We start from the raw sequence: 11,155 nt of genomic DNA, 5'->3' as shown, positions 1-11,155 counted from the left end.
CCGCAGGTGCGGTTCCATTGGGCAGAAAGTATAAAAAGGAGACTTCGCGAATTTTTGCTCATTTCCACCATTTTTACACACGGACTTGGAGCTTTTGGGAGGATAGTTGAAGGGGATTCAAGGATATTCACTAAGGTAAGTTGCTTGAGCTCTATTATCATTAGCTATGGTGTTTTTCCATTGATTTCTCACCTAATTAGTTGAGTTTTGAAGTGAAAATTGGGGGTTAGGTCTTGAAATTTAGAAGAGAGTAATTTGGGGATTTGAGGGACCAAATGATGTTGAATTTTGATGAAATTTGTATGGGTAGACTCGTGAGTGAATGAACATTCTAGTTTTGTGACTTTTGTCAAATTTTGAGACGTGGGCCCGGGGGCTGGGTTTGAACCAATTTCAAGATTTGAGCCCAATTTAGTAGTTTTCTTGTGGAATTGGTTCCTTTGGCATGCATTGATTGTGTTGTATTACTTTTGGATAGATTTGGGACGTTTGCAGGCCGATTCGAGAGGGAAAGGCATCGCAGAGTAGGATTTTGCTCAGATTGAGGTAAGTAACAGTTGTAAATCTGGTCTTGAGGGTATGAAACCCCGGACGTTGTGTCTTGTGACTATTTTGGAGGTGACGCACATGCTAGGTGACAGGCGTGTGGGCATGCACCGAGGAGATTGTGACTTGGTTTGTCTCATAGAAACTGTAAACTTAAACAACATGTTGTTAGCTTTATGCTCTCTACGTGTTATGAAAGATTAACTGTAAATCATGTTAGAAACCATACTTAGGCTATATGTTGGCACTGTTGGGTCTCATAGGGGTTGCGTTACATGTTGAATTGTCTGTTAAATGCTATTTGTACTAAGTCATAGTTTTTACTCGTATATCATATCTCAGTCATTGTATTCTAGCTGATACTTCATGTTATTGCTGTTTGGGCTGATTTTTTCTGATTTCTGAAACCCCGAGAGACTGGAGAGATTGATGACTGAGTAAGGTCGCGGGCCTGATTATGAGGATACTTATGGGATCGGGCTGCACGCCGCAACATGTTTTATTGATTCATGACTGAGTAAGGCCGAGGGCCTGATTGATTTATGTCATGAGTGGCTTGTTATAGCGCTTGGGCTGAAGGAGCCCCTCCGGAGTCTGCACACCACCGGTGAGAGCAGGTACCTACTAAGTGCGAGTGCTGAGTGCCAGGTGCCAAGTGCTGAGTGATTGTGAGGAATGAGTGATATTGAGGTTGGAGTGATTGGAAAGACTGAGAGATGATTGCCTGAGGGACAGCATATGATTAGTTGTGTTAGATGCTCCTGACTAGTGACACCCCGATGTCAGATTTTATTTTCACACTTATGTTTTAGGGTTCACCCCGTTTTGTGTCAAAGATTTCAGTTATTTTTAAAGTCTTGTTTTATTTCTAGTTATTGTGGAAAGCGTGTTTTGGTAATTTTGGCTGGCCTAGTATCTTCGATAGGTGCCATCATGACGGGTCGTGACAAGTTGGTATCAGAGCCTAGGTTACATAGGTCTCACGAGTCATGAACATGTTTAATAGAGTCTTGTGAATTGGTAAGGAAACGTCTGTACTTATCTTCAAGAGACTGCAGAACCCTTAGGAAAACTTCACATTCTTGAATTCTTATCGTGTGAATATGTTGATACCGGTAACTACAATTTTGTTATTTTATTTTCTCACAGATGGTAAGGATACGTGCTACCAGTCAGGACGGATAGCCACCAGTACCACTAGTTGGGGCCGCAAGAGGTCGAGGTCGTGGTAGAAGCAGGTGTGTAGCCCGCACAGCAACTAGGGCAGCACCTGCAGATCCGCCAGTTGCCCCAGTACAGGATCAGGTCCTAGTTGTGGATGTATCAGCGGGACCAACTCAGGCACCAGCTGTTCCCCTCGTGATTCCAAGTCTTCAGGAGACCTTAGCTCAGATTCTTACCGTGTGTACTAGTCTTGATCACTCGATCTCTATTTCTACTACAACAGCTACTTCCCAGGCCGGGGGAGGCACTCAGATTCCCACTGCCCGCACACCCGAGCAGGTCGTTCATGGACTTTTACACTTCGGGGCACTACCAGCCCAGCCGGTTGCACCTGCTTAGGACTATGTGGTTCCAGTCATGCCTGATGATAAGCAGTGTAGATTGGAGAGGTTTGGTAGACTTTAGCCACTGACTTTCAGTGGTGCAGAGGGCGAGGATGCCCAGGTTTTCTTGGATAAGTATCAGAGGATTTTCCGTACAGCAGGTATTTTGGAGACCAGTGGGGTCTCATTCACTACCTTTCAGTTCTCGGGAACTGCCTTCACTTGGTTGGAGGCTTATGAGAGGCGTAGGCTTATTGGTGCAGCACCCCTTACCTAGAAGCAGTTCTCCGTTCTCTTGCTAGAGAAGCATGTGTCACTGACCCGCAGAGAGGAGCTGTAACGACCCGACCGGTTGTTTTGAGCTTTTGCACTTTGTTCGTCAGTTCCTGGGCATGACTTGCCCCGTGTGATGTTTTACGACTCATGTAAATCGTTGGTTTTGGTTTTTAGGATAATCAGAATGAATTTGGAAGAACAGTTCCCAGTTTGAAGCTTGAAATTTGAAAGGTTTGACCAATATTTGACTTGCTTGTATATGATCGCAGATAGGAATTTTTATGATTTGGTTAGCTACTTTAGGTTATTTGGGACTAAGGAACGAGATCGTAATGCATTTTGGAAGTCCATGGAAGATTTAGGATTGAATTGGCGAAATTGAGATTTTGGCGATTTCCGGTTGGTAGGCGAGATTTGGATATAGGGGTCGGAATGGAATTTCGAGAGTGGTAGTAGCTTCGTTGTGTCATTTGGGATGTATGTGCAAAATTTCAGATTATTCGGACGTGGTTTGGTTGGATTATTGATCCAAAAGTAGAATTCGAAAGATTTTAGAAAGTTTGGCTTGAATCCGATGTGTTATGGGTGATTTCATGTTGTTTGAGGTGTTTCGATGATTGGAACAAGTTTGAATAAGGTATTAGAATATATTTGTGCTTTTGGTTGAGGTCCCGTGGGCCTCGGGGTGATTTTGGATGGCTAACAGAGAAGTTTGGATTTTGTTGCAGCTGTTGAATTTGATGCTTCTGGTATTTTCGCACCTGCGGATTGGGGACCGCAGGTGCGGCACCGCATAAGCGGAATTTTAGTCGCAGAAGCAGAAAAGGGATTGAGGAGCAGGAACTGCAGAAGCAGCTATGTAGACCACATTTGCAGAGCCGCGGATGCGGAAGTATGATCGCAGATGCGTAATTTCGACTGTTAAGTGAGTTCCGTGGAAGCAGACGAGAGACCGCAAATGCGGTACCGCAGGTGCATGGATTGACTGCAAATGTGGGTCCTAGTGTCATTAATGAAATCCGCAGAAGCGGATGTTTGTCCGCAGAAGCGAAAGCGCAGATGCGCTTATAGGATCGCAGGTGCGAAAGAGCTAGGCAGAAGGTATAAGCTACTTGGGCTTTATACCTTGTGTTTATGGTGATTATATCATTGTTTAATCATGAAAATTTTGGGAAATTAGAGGAAGAGTTGGGAATTTAGGGCTTGAAATTGGAGAGTGAATTTTTAGAATTTGAGTGACCATATGAGGTCGGATTTTGGTAAATTTGATATGTATGAACTCGTGAGAGGATGAGGATTCCATTGATGTTAATTTTATTAGATTTCGAGAAGTGTGCCCGGGGGCTCGAGTTTTGGCCAATTTCAGAATTTTTGATATTTTTCGATTGTTTTCACTTGGGCTTCGTTCCCTTAGCATATTTTGACGTCCTCGTTCTGATTTTGGATAGATTTGACGCGCGTGGAGGCCGATTCGAGGGGAAAAGGCGTCGCGAGCTAGAGATTTACCCGGTTCGAGGTGAGTAATGATTGTAAATGATGTTCTGAGGGTTTGAAACCCCGGATTACACATCGTAGTGCTACATTGAGGTGAGGCACATGCTGGATGACGAGCGTGGGGTCGTGCACTATTGGGGATTGTGACTTGGTTCATCCCGATTGATGATTTTACCGTATATTTGACTGAAATCTATTTGCTATCATCATTATTTGGGATGAATGCTACATTTGGGCTTCATGCCAACTATTTGAACCCTTCAGGGATTTTTATTGATATTCCTCACTGTTTTGACTTTAAACTTGTATTCAGTCATGCTATATTCTACTATTTTCAAAACTCAACCATGTTTACATTGCTTTAACACTCGAAATGATATTTTAAATCATATTTTGGGCTGAGCATCATGTTTTACTGTTGCCCGAGTGGCTTATGTGACTAAGTAAGGCCGAGGGCCTGTGTTGTGAGGATACTTTTGGGGTCGGGCTGCACGCCACAGCGATGATACACTGATTTTGATTGTGAGGCCAAGGGCCTGAGATATGTACGCCACGAGGTGGCTTGTTGATATGAGGTCGAGAGCCTAGAGATGATGCCACGAGGTGGCTTGATATTGTGCTTGGGTCGTAAGGGGCCCCTCCAGGAGTCTGCACACCCACAGTGAGCGCGGGTACCCATTGTGATGTGAGATATAGCCCGAGGGGTTGGTATTGTTCTATTTGATTGCCCGAGGGGCTGGTATTGTTCTGAGATATTGCCTGAGGGGCGGATTTGTTGACATCGTACCCGAGGGGCAAACCTTATGTGCTTATCTTTCTTATTTACTTGTCATGTACATATTTAATTGTGTATTTGTGCCCGAAGGGAGGATTTCTGTGCTTATATGCACTAATTGTTTTGCATTCATTTGCGCAACTGTTGAAAAAGTCATTTTCAAAGAAGTTTAAACTGAGCTAAGATGCTTAAAGAGATTTTACAGCTTCATTGCTTTCTTACTGGTTTTTGAACTGCTTCTATACAACATGTTGATGCACTTTTCGTGATTTCTTACCATTTAGACTTTAGTTGTGATTATTACTCACTGAGTTGGAGTGCTCACTTTACTCCCTGCACCTTGTGTGCAGATTCAGGTATTCCTGAACCCAGTAGCGGGTAATGGCTGATCGAAGGCAGAGTCATCGGGGTCTAGAAAGGTAGTTGTCGGTGTTCACAACACTGCTTTTCTCCCTTTTTATTTCATTAGCCTGTATTTTGTACATTTTAGACTTTTCAGTTGTATTTAGGCCCTAGTAGATGCTCGTGACTTGTGACACCCCGGTATTGGGCTGTGTTTGGGCTATATTCCGCACATTATAAACTCTTTTGCTTAGTCTTTGGTTTATTTACTCATACTTAGACTGTCTATTAATGTTTAACTGTTTAAAAATTGAATTGGGACAAGTTGGCTGGCCTTGTCTTCACGAGAGGTGCCATCACGACCGGGTGTGGGTTTAAGGTCGTGACAAGTTGGTATCAGATCCTAGGTTACATAGGTCTCACGAGTCATGAGCAGGTTTAGTAGAGTCTCGCGGATCGATACGGAGATGTCTGTATTTATCATCGAGAGGCTGCAGAACCTTTAGGAAAATCTTCATATTCTTGAATTCTTAGCATCCTTTGATTCAGCTTGAAATGTAACTCTTTGAATTCATTCCACGCGTTCGTGTGCGCGTATGAGCGCTCAGTATCAGATTTGCATCGATGGCTTGAGATTCCCTGATCGAGGGGCTAGATGTGATCTCTGTGAGTTGATATTGGGCTAGTCTAGAGGACTTGAGGCCGGATTTTTGCCTATAGCTTGAGCACCGAGGTGCTGATTGTGTGAGCAAGTGTTTTTGAACTTATATGTTTGGTAGTGTCCCTATTAGTGGAAGTGACGGCTGGATGGCTATGTGATGAGTATGTTAGTACTGCGAGATGTATCCATATGATTGGAAGCGATAAGAAGGGTCTGCTGGAGGATAGAAGAATTATTAGGTACTTGATTTCTATCTTGATCCGAGGTATAGCCCCGAGTTATGGGCGTGTGAAGAATCTTTTCATGTTTCCTAGTTGAAAGTGAAGTAAACTTCATGTTGCGGTATGAGTTCAGACTCAGGAAGACTATGTGACTGCGTAAAGTGTATGACGGTGGAAGGTATGCGGAAAGGTTAGTTCGAGGCGAATCAGGTGATCCCTGCCCCCCTCAAATAATAGGAATAATAGCCAGAATAAGCCAAAAATAGCTTTTTTGCCTGATCACAGTATTAATGCTCCTCCCATTAACTCTAAGAAACTGCTCTTTAATGCTATTGACAGTAACGACAAAAAAACCACTAACTCTAACCATAAAAAAAGCTTTGAATCCCCCAATAAATTCGCTCCTCTTTCGCTTCTTATTGATAAATACATGGAAAATCCATTGATCACTTCTACTACCTCCCAAGAATGCATATACTTTGCAGGCAACTCTTCCAATTCCCCATCCCTTTCGTTACAACCAACGGTTTCTATTGTGGAGTCACTAACACGTGTCGACCAAGGTTCCCCCCCCCCCCAAAAAAAACCTTCAGAATTTTTTATTGCCATTAAACCCCTCTCCTACAAATACTAACCCCTTAATTGCAAATACCAACCCTGATCAAGACTCTTCCTCCACGCTTCCTCTACACTTGGCACATGAAGATGGCTAACTGGCCATGCAGATAAAAACTGTGAATCCGGCTACAAACCTTCACACGCAAAGCCTACCCAATCCCATGCAAAATAAATCCTCCTTTATAGATCCTCAATCATTAGGTACCTCTCCACACTCTTCCACTTCTCCTCTTTTTAATCTGCCTTTGGGCCTTCACCATGGCAAGACCCTTGTTCCCCTTGAACAGAAGGCCTGCACTCTTAATTCCACCACCCTCGGTAACGATGAACAATTTCCCTCCACTTCCACCCCAGCTAGGTCAGTATCAACTGATATATGCAGCCCAACCTCTTCACCCTCTTGAACAGCCCCTCTCATGGATCGAGCAGGGTTTGCAAGGCCAGACAGTGTTCTTTACCATGGACATCAATGGCAGGGAGGTCCTTATCATACTTCAGAACCCAAGGTTCCTTGCCCAGATGATCTCAGAGGGCATGAAGCTAGCGATAGACAACTACATAAATCACATGTGGTTGACCAACGTGTTGGATCTACTGGCCCCAGCTGTTGCACCAGCACTGTACCACAACATGCATTCTCACTGGAACCTCCCACCCCACTTCAACCCACTGCTCAACATGAATCAAATCTACGATATTCCTTTCTACCTATCAGTCATGGAGAACATTCTCTTCTTCCCTTGGCAACCTCAGCAGGTCCAACATCAGGCTGCTCCACCTCTACTAGAGCAGGAAGAAATAGAAATGGAGTAGAGGGTCGGGGAAATGGAGGAACTACCTCGGCAGGTCATGGAAATAGAAGAGATACCGCTTGCCAGGGGCTCGTTCACAGAAATATCAAGCCACAGAGAAGCAGTCCATATGTTGTTCTTGGAGAGAGAGGGCAAAAAATACATTCACATGTGCCCGATGGCCCTAATGAAATGTTCCTTCGACCTACACCCAACAGCGAACATGAATGCAGTAAAGTACACTGTGTTGCTAACTCCGACCCTGAGTGGGAGCCAATTCACCCCACAGGAGACTCATGTCACTCTGCACCCACTCCATCACTCTATCCCAATGAATAAACCTACAAGCATCATAGTTTGGAATACTAGAGGAGCTAATAATGATACGTTTAGCAGAAACATTAGGGAACTAATTTTTACCCACACTCCCTGCATAGTTGCGTTGTTGGAAACCAAAATGCAAAATCATGAACGTCTTAGGGATGAGTTCCATTTCGACGATATGATTGAGGTGCCAGCCCAGGGTAGAGCAGGGGGCATTGTTCTTCTGTAGATCACTAGTATGGTCAGAGTTACCCACCTTAGGCAATCTGACCAAGAGCTGCATGCAATGATTCAGGTACACCCATACCCTAAATCATGGTTATTTAGTATTATTTACGCTAGTACTAAAGTGGTCAAACGTAAAATCCTTTGGGATAATTTAAAAAACATGTGTACCACCTATAAGTACCTTGGCTTGTAACCGGGGATTTTAATGACATCCTTAGCCAAGAGGATAACCATGGGGGTCGTCTTATAAATTGTAATAGATCTAATAATTTCTGGTCTTGTATCAATCGCTGTAATTTAATTGATCTAGGTTTTAAGGGTTGCCTTTATACTTAGTCTAATCATTGTCGTAGGCGTAATGCCAACAAAGAATGGCTAGAGCTTTACCCAAATGCTTCCATCACATATCTTCCAAAAGCATACTCTAACCACTATCCGTTACTCATCAAATCCACTAATCTCACTAGACCCTCTATAGGTAAATATTTCTGCCTAGAAGCTTTTTGGTGCTCCCACCTAGAATTTAGCACTATTGTGGAAGATAGTTGGAATCAAAGAGACCTTCTAGATGCTACTACCCACTTTCAACAGAATATATCTTCTTGGAGTAGGCTCACTTGTGGTAACATCTTCTATAAAAAGAAACTTTTGTTGGCTAGACCGGAGGGTATCCAACTTTCCCCCAATTACCCTACTAGCTCTTTCCTCCACTCCCTTTAGAAAGACCTAACCCTTGAGTATAATAATGTCCTTCGAGCTGAAGAAGATTTCTGAAAAATTAGAGCTAGAATTAATTGGTTAAATCATGGTGATGCGAATACTAAGTACTACCATCTTTCTGTTATAAATAGAAGACGAAGGAATAAAATTTTCTATTTTAAAAATGAGCAAGGGGGTTGGATTACTGATCCTGACACTCTATTAAACCATGCTCTCCAATTTTTCAAATCCATGTACACCACGGAACACTATTACTCAGACTGTTAGGTATCCACCCCACCCCTACCAATTTTCATAATATAAATCTTTCTTCACTAGACAGCCCTCTTTAGGATCGTGAAGTCCTAGACGCTCTATTCTCATTTAAAGCTTTTAAGGCACCGGTATCGGATGGTCTACACCCTTACTTTTACCAAAAATATTGGCACCTAGTAGGAAACTTTGTTCTAAAATTGTGTAACCACATTTTTACCACTCAAATAGTGCCTCAATCTCTTAATAATACTTACTTCTGCCTTATACCAAAATTCCATAATGCCAACAACCTCAAAAAAATTGTGTCCCATAGGTTTGTGTAACACTATCTACAAAGTTGTCACGAAAATCATTGTCAACTGTATCAAACCCTTCCTTCCAAATTTTATAGGACCATTCCAAGCCAGTTTTCTCAAAGGGCGTCGGGCATGTGACAATGCTATTCTTGTGCAGGAAATTATTAACTACATCAACAAGTCTAAAAGGGGGGTCAGGAAACCTCGTGCTTAAAATCGATCTAGAAAAGACTTTTGACTGCATTGAGTGGTCTTTTGTCTATAGAACTCTTACTCCCAAAAATTACCAGACTAATAATGAACTGTATCAGCTCTAGTAATATTGCTATTCTAGTAAATGGCTCAAAAACTAACTACTTCTCACCATCAAGAGGTATCCGCCAAGGGGATCCCATGTCCTCATACATCTTCATCCTTTGTATGGAACTTCTCTCTACTTACATTAGCCACCAAGTAGATATCAAAACATGGGATCCCATAAAGATTAGTCCTAAGGGTCTATATTTTTTTCATTTATTCTTCACCGATGAACTCACTCTAATGTCCAGAACCAATACTATTCCTTGTACTCAATCCATCACAACCTTAACTATTTTTGCCAACTCTCAGACCAAAAAATAAATTGTGATAAGTCCAAGGTCTTCTTCTCCAAGCACTGCACTAATAATATCCATCTTACTGTTCGGCAACTTTTCCACATTAAAGCAACAGACAACTTAGGAAAATACTTGGGTTTTTCTATACTAAACCATAAACCAAAACCTTCCGACTTCCAGTTCATCTTAGACAATATGAAGAATAAGCTTACTAGCTGGAAAACGAACTTCTTGACACCGGCAGGTCGACTCACACTTGCTAAATCTACTCTTAATTCCATTCCTTCATACGCGATGCAAGATTTTCTTCTGCCCAAAAAAATTCTCAGTGATATTGATAAAATCCAACATGATTTCATTTGGGGTTCTCTACCCTTAAAAAAGAAAATTCACTATGTCAACTGGGTCATTGTGACCCAGCCTAAGGAACAAGGTGGACTAGGCCTACGTAAAGCTTATGATAAAAACATTGCACTGCTCACCAGTCTCTCCTGGAGGGTGTTCTTCCATACTAATTCCCTATGGGCCATAACTCTTATCAATAAATATGGCATCAAGTAGTGTCCTTCTACCCACTCCTTCATTTGGATAAACACTTTAAAGGGCGGTATATACTGCTCCAAAGTCATTGCTTGGTCCCCTAGTCCAGGGAACAACATAGACTTCTGGAACGATAGATGGATCTCCAACTCTCCACCACTCAGAACCCTAGTCCATGGACCAATGAACCAAAATGATATGGGGCTCAAACTCTCCCACATATGGAATGGCCAAACTTGGGACTAGTCTAGGGTTTCCATGCAAATCCCTGAAGACATTATGCATAGAACCTCGTCCACCAACCTTTCCCCATACAGGAAAGACACTGTTTTTTGGTCCTTAAACAAAAATGGTATTTTTTCCACGAACTCTGTCTACTCCTTACTACCTACTCCCTCTCACAACAACTTTACCTTTAATTGGATTTGGTCCTTAAACACCCCTAATAAAATAAAGTTCTTCCTTTGGCTTTGCTCCTACAATAGGTTACCCACCAATGCGTATCTGCATCACATTGGCATTTCCTCCAACCCATGCACCACCACTGATGAAACTATCCACTATATTTTCATGTAATGCCACATATCCAAAAAGTTTTGGATGGATATAGGGCTCAATACCCATGCATTGCCCTACCATGAGCACCACTGGCTTCATCTATTGAGGGATACTAACTCTCCCCTCCACAACTATCCTTTAGATTGGGCTGATTTTCTCCCTTTTGCTTTATGGCAAATCTGGTTAAATCGAAATCACAATATTTTTAACAATACATCCACTTTTCTGGATGCCCGAGTGGTCTTTACTAGATCAATGAAATACAAGTTTTGCACGGGATCATCTAATAGCCCCCCCCCCCAATAACATCATTCACATCAAGTGGTATCCACCTGCCACGAGCTTCTATAAGTTAAACACGGATGGC

Source organism: Nicotiana sylvestris, chromosome 4 (assembly GCF_000393655.2).
Source record: "Nicotiana sylvestris chromosome 4, ASM39365v2, whole genome shotgun sequence".
NCBI classification, from domain to species: domain Eukaryota; kingdom Viridiplantae; phylum Streptophyta; class Magnoliopsida; order Solanales; family Solanaceae; genus Nicotiana; species Nicotiana sylvestris.
The sequence above is the reverse complement of the archived record's forward strand: the minus strand, read 5'-3'. Positions refer to the sequence as shown.